The sequence below is a fragment of the Lithobates pipiens genome, unplaced genomic scaffold (genome assembly GCF_037356315.1).
Source record: "Lithobates pipiens isolate NorthernLeopardFrog02 unplaced genomic scaffold, aLitPip1_a1.2 Scaffold_67, whole genome shotgun sequence".
In the NCBI taxonomy this organism is placed as follows: domain Eukaryota; kingdom Metazoa; phylum Chordata; class Amphibia; order Anura; family Ranidae; genus Lithobates; species Lithobates pipiens.
Genome location: NW_027507889.1, coordinates 1,596,654 through 1,602,653, shown reverse-complemented (window position 1 = coordinate 1,602,653; position 6,000 = coordinate 1,596,654). Strand labels below are relative to the sequence as shown.

General features: G+C 43.6%; 3 pseudogenes; all 3 read left to right on the top strand.

The window, feature by feature from the left end:
• The first annotated feature begins 271 nt into the window (after positions 1-271).
• On the top strand, positions 272-391 carry LOC143959159 (5S ribosomal RNA; annotated as a pseudogene).
• A 109-nt stretch (positions 392-500) lies between these two features.
• On the top strand, positions 501-629 carry LOC143959139 (5S ribosomal RNA; annotated as a pseudogene).
• A 108-nt stretch (positions 630-737) lies between these two features.
• LOC143959251 (5S ribosomal RNA) lies at positions 738-856 on the top strand (annotated as a pseudogene).
• The last annotated feature ends 5,144 nt before the right edge of the window (positions 857-6,000 follow it).

The following is a 6,000-nucleotide window of genomic DNA, read 5'->3' as shown; positions in this document are numbered from 1 at the left end:
TCGGTCAGCTAGCCCTCCCAGGCAGGTAAAGATGGTAAAGAGGGAATGATGAACAGATAAACTGACAGCAACTGATGACAGCATCAGAAACCTGTTTCGCTAAACCTTTAAATTCTAATGTACTTTCATCAGCTAAAACATCTACAAATTCCATATTACTTTTCTACTCACCAAATATAAAACTCATCAGTTTTCCCGCTGTCCACCGTCTTTCAAGACTTCTGTATATCTGAAATTCTCCGGTCTTTCACAATCAATCGATCGAATTTTCTTCTAGGTTCAATATCACCCTGAATGCGCACGATCTCGTCTGATCTCGGATGCTAAGCAGGGTCGGGCCTGCTTAGTGCTTGGATGGGAGACCTCCTGGGAATACCAGGTGCCGTAGGCTTTTTTTAAATATGTTGTTAGTGTAGACGACCTGTTTTATTTTTCTGCTTGTTTGCCAAGGTTGATCATCTTGACGTTTGTCAAGAGGGTTGAGAGTGGCCAGCAAGATCGCCTATGGCTACATCACCCTGAATGCTCCCGATCTTATCTTATCTCGTCTGATCTCGAATGCTAAGCAGTGTCGGGCCTGGTTAGTACCTGGATGGAAGACCGCTTGGGAATACCAGGTGCCGTAGGCTTTTTTTTAATATGTTGTTGGTGTCGACAACCTGTTATATTTTTCTACTGATTTGCAGAAGTGACCATCTTGGCGTTTGTCAAGAGGGTTGAGAGTGGCCAGCAAGGTCGCCTACAGCCACATCACCCTGAATGCTCTTGATCTTGTCTGATCTCGGATGCAAAGCAGGGTCGGGCTTGGTTAGTACCTGGATGGGAGACCGCCTGGGAATAACAGGTGCCATAGGCTTTTTTGTAATATGTTGTTTGTGTAGACGACCAGATTAAATTTTTCTGCTTGTTTGCTGAGGTGATCATCTTGACGTTTGTCAAGAGGGTTGAGAGTGGACAAAAGTGATCAGATTTTTTTTTTTTTAAAGGGACAATGCAAAAAAAGAAAAAAAAATAAGATTTTTTTTTTAAAGCACCCCCCTCCCATCTTCGCATGCTTGCGCAGCAAAGAAAACGCTTACGTAAGTCACACCTCATATATAAATGGTGTTCAAATCACACATAAGGTATTGCCACAAACTAGATCTCCTCTGTAACTCTAACCTGGTAACCGTTACATTATTTTTAAAAGCGCTGTCTATGGAGATTTATTAAGTTCCTTAGTTTGTCGTCATTCCAGTAATGTTCACAAGCATGACATTGACATTAAGTATCTATTTACTTGGCATAACATCATCTTTTACATTATAGAAAAAAATTGGGCTAACTTTATGGGTTTTTTTTTTCATAAAAGTGTATTTTTCCCCCCAAAAATGTGTTTGAAAGAGCACTGCGCAAATATCATGAGACAAAAAAAATGATTTCAACGATCACCAATTTATTCGCTAGGGTCTATGCTAAAATATATATATATATATATATATACAGTAGGTGCCGCCATTTTCCTATAGGAGCGAGAGAGCGGCGATAATGTCTCGGGGGCATACCAGGCCCTTAGGTCCGGTAGGAATTTTAAGGGGAATCCCCTACGCCAAAAAAAGGAGTGGGGTCCCCCTCAAAATCCATACCAGACCCCTATCCGAGCACGCAGCCCGGCCGGTCAGGAAAGGGGGTGGGGACGAACGAGCGCCCCCCCCCCCCCTGAGCCATACCAGGCTCAACATGGGGGGTGCCTTGGGGAAGGGGGGGCGGCACGGCGCGGCCCCCGCACCCCAAAGCACCTTGTACCCATGTTGATGAGGACAAGGGCCTCTTCCCGACAACCCTGGCCGTTGGTTGTCGGGGTCTGCGGGCGGGGGGCTTATCGGAATCTGGGAGCCCCCTTTAATAAGGGGGCCCCCGGATAGCGTCCCCCCACCCTATGTGAATGAGTATGGGGTGCAATGTACTTTTAAGATCAGCCTAACTTCCTTATCCTTTGGATTACAAATTATAAAGGACCATCATAGCTAGCAGAAGAAAAGAAGATTAAAGAATGTTTACTATTAACAAGATCTTGCAACTAGCTATTAAAGTAGGGGGAGCTCCCTTGTGGTTTCACCTTGTAAAATTGTTGTTTTGCATTCATTGTTCTGTCATTTTACGTTAGGATGACAGTACAATTATTCTAACCACCTGTTTATCATAATTACAGTAAAGTATATTTATGGTTAAGTACTTCAATTGTGTGGAGTATTGTTTTCTCTCAGCAGGTGGAGCCATCGGGTGTCCTGGTAATAATACAGGTATATTATATTGTATTGTGGCGTTACCTCTCACCATTTCATTACACATTCATATTGCACCACAGCTGTGTCAAGGGGACTGAGTCAAGTCAAGGGGGGTTCATTAGCAAAGTGCAGGTGCAAATAAAACCAGCAGCTCCTTCAGGGGTTAGTGCTACATGGTAATGGGGGGAAAAAAATCAAGCCGTTTTTGTTCAACCCACTGGTTGAGCACAAAGAAACATTCTGATGTATGGACTGAGCTTACATGAAAGAAGAACTTAATTAAAACCAGCAACAGTTGAGACAATGAACACCTTGGTCAGGTCTATGTACAGTATATCTATGCATATTGTATAGAGTACAGGGATTAAGAGCAAGCAATAAACAAAACAGAGTACAGCAGTAAGGATAACTGCCACATTCACAACAGGGTTCTCCTTTACATCCATGTCTCTAAAGTCCCACCCAGTAGTGCACCTCAACCCTATATATTGTGGACCTATACCAGTCCTTAAGGATTAGCAGACTGTACCTCACTCAACCCAATATACTGTAGTACGCTATACCTTACCAGTCCTTAGAAGGACCTTTGTGCAAATAGTAGGTTGTGATTAGCAGACTGTACCTCAGTCCCTATACTCATAAAGGACTGCTGCAGAATAGGGCAGTAGTCAGCAGTAGTGCACCTCAATCCTATATATTGTGGACCTATACCAGTCCTTAAGGATTAGCAGACTGTACCTCACTCAACCCTATATACTGTAGTACGCTATACCTTACCAGTCCTTAGAAGGACCTTTGTGGAACTAGTAGGTTGTGATTAGCAGACTGTACCTCAGTCCCTATACTCATAAAGGACTGCTGCAGAATAGGGCAGCAGTCAGCAGTAGTGCACCTCAACCCTATATATTGTGGACCTATACCAGTCCTTAAGGATTAGCAGACTGTACCTCACTCAACCCTATATACTGTAGTACGCTATACCTTACCAGTCCTTAGAAGGACCTTTGTGCAGTGAATCTGGGATCGATAACTACAAGCATTCTTTTTTTATATGTGAAATTCTGACAATTCAGGACTCTTGAGACAATGGAGGCGAGGGAAGGTCAGGGTAGGCAAAGAAGAGGGTGCAGGAGATGATCACCAGCACCGTGATATAGAGCACTGACACCTGCACCGTGATAGAGCGATATGACACCAGCACCGTGACATAACACATGTATGAGGTGAATCTGGGATCGACAACTACAAGCATTCTTTTTTTATATGTGAAATTCTGACAATTCAGGACTCTTGAGACAATGGAGGCGAGGGAAGGTCAGGGTAGGCAAAGAAGAGGGTGCAGGAGATGATCACCAGCACCGTGATATAGAGCACTGACACCTGCACCGTGATAGAGCGATCTGACACCAGCACCGTGACATAACACATGTATGAGGTGAATCTGGGATCGACAACTACAAGCATTCTTTTTTTATATGTGAAATTCTGACAATTCAGGACTCTTGAGACAATGGAGTCGAGGGAAGGTCAGGGTAGGCAAAGAAGAGGTGCAGGAGATGATCACCAGCACCAGCACCGTGATATAGAGCACTGACACCTGCACCGTGATAGAGTGCACTGACACCAGCACCGAGATAGAGAGCACTAACAGCAGCACTGATACCAGCAACTTGCTGCTGGGCCCCAAAAATATGACACCGCTCAACCTCTTCAAACAGGAGGGTACGGGCATATAGTACGGTGTGCTTTTTAGGTTGTGATTAGCAGACTGTACCTCACTGAACCCTATATACTGTAGTACACTATACCTTACCAGTCCTTATAAGGACCTTTGTGGAACTAGTAGGTTGTGATTAGCAGACTGTACCTCAGTCCCTATACTCTTAAAGGACTGCTGCAGAATAGGGCAGCAGTCAACAGTAGTGCACCTCAACCCTATATATTGTGGACCTATACCAGTCCTTAAGGATTAGCAGACTGTACCTCACTCAACCCTATATACTGTAGTACGCGATACCTTACCAGTCCTTAGAAGGACCTTTGTGCAAATAGTAGGTTGTGATTAGCAGACTGTACCTCAGTCCCTATACTCATAAAGGACTGCTGCAGAATTGGGCAGCAGTCAGCAGTAGTGCACCTCAACCCTATATATTGTGGACCTATACCAGTCCTTAAGGATTAGCAGACTGTACCTCACTCAACCCTATATACTGTAGTACGCTATACCTTACCAGTGCTTAGAAGGACCTTTGTGGAACTAGTAGGTTGTGATTAGTAGACTGTACCTCAGTCCCTATACTCATAAAGGACTGCTGAAGAATAGGGCAGCAGTCAGCAGTAGTGCACCTCAACCCTATATATTGTGGACCTATACCAGTCCTTAAGGATTAGCAGACTGTACCTCACTCAACCCTATATACTGTATTACACTATACCTTACCAGTCCTTAGAAGGACCTTTGTGCAAATAGTAGGTTGTGATTAGCAGACTGTACCTCAGTCCCTATACTCATAAAGGACTACTGCAGAAGAAGGGCAGCAGTCAAGTATAATATTCTTTCTATATTTGGAAGAAAAATTATTATACGTGTATAAGCCTATTACCATACCAGTCCTGAAAAGATCCTTTGTGGACCTAATAGTAACAGCTACTGATTAAACTGACTGTTCCTCACTGCCACACACAGCTTCCTGCCTGTCCCTATTTAAACTGATAAAACACAGGCTCCTGCAACAATAACTTGAATAGCACTCAAAACTATATCCTTTACTACTTTACCATACCAGTCCTGAAAAGGACTTTTGTGGACCTAATAGTAACAGCTAATGATTAAACTGACTGTCCCTGCTGCACACAGCGTCCTGTCCCTCTCTCAGCCCTGACAAAAGACAATCTGCAGCAACAATGACTTGAATAGCAGTGCCTCAAACCTATATCCGTGCCACCCATCCGTGCCATCTTATCTGTGCCCATCTTTGCCCATCAGTGCCTCCTTATCTGTGCCCATCAGTACTGCCTTATCTGTGCCTATCGGTGCCACTTTATCTGTGCCTATTAGTGCCGCCTTAACTATGCATATCAGTGCCCACCAGTGCAGCCTATCAGTGCCCACCAGTGCCGCCTCATCAGTGCACTTCAATGAAGGAGAAAAATTACCTGTTTGCTAAATTTTATAACAAACTATTAAACATGATTTTTATTTTTTTTTGCATCTTTTTTTGTTTGTTTAGCAAAAAATAAAACTCCCAGCTGTAATTAAATACCACCAAAAGAAAGCTCTATTTGTGGGAAAAAAAATGATAAAAATTTCATTTGGGTACGGTGTTGTATGACCGCGCAATTGTCATTCAAAGTGCATCAGCGCTGAAAGCTGAAAATTGGTCTGGGCAGGAGGGGGGTTTAAGTGCCCAGTAAGCAAGTGGTTAAAGTGGTGCTCCGGCCAAAATTACACTTTTTAAATAAAAATACCCCTATAATACACAAGCTTAATGTATTCAGTAAAGTTTAATGGTTAATACAGCATTTTGAAAGTTTATAAACTAGCAGCAGACTGTGGCCATCTTAAGTGTGGGCATCTGAAGCCAGACCGTATTTCTTCCTGGATTTCAGCCTTGCAGATCTCGCACATGCTCAATGCTGCACAAGCAGTGTAATAAGTTTCAGGTCAGGTTTCCATGGCAACGGCAGTGTTAGAGGAAGTTGCCACCCATATCTATGCAAACCCCTCCTCCCT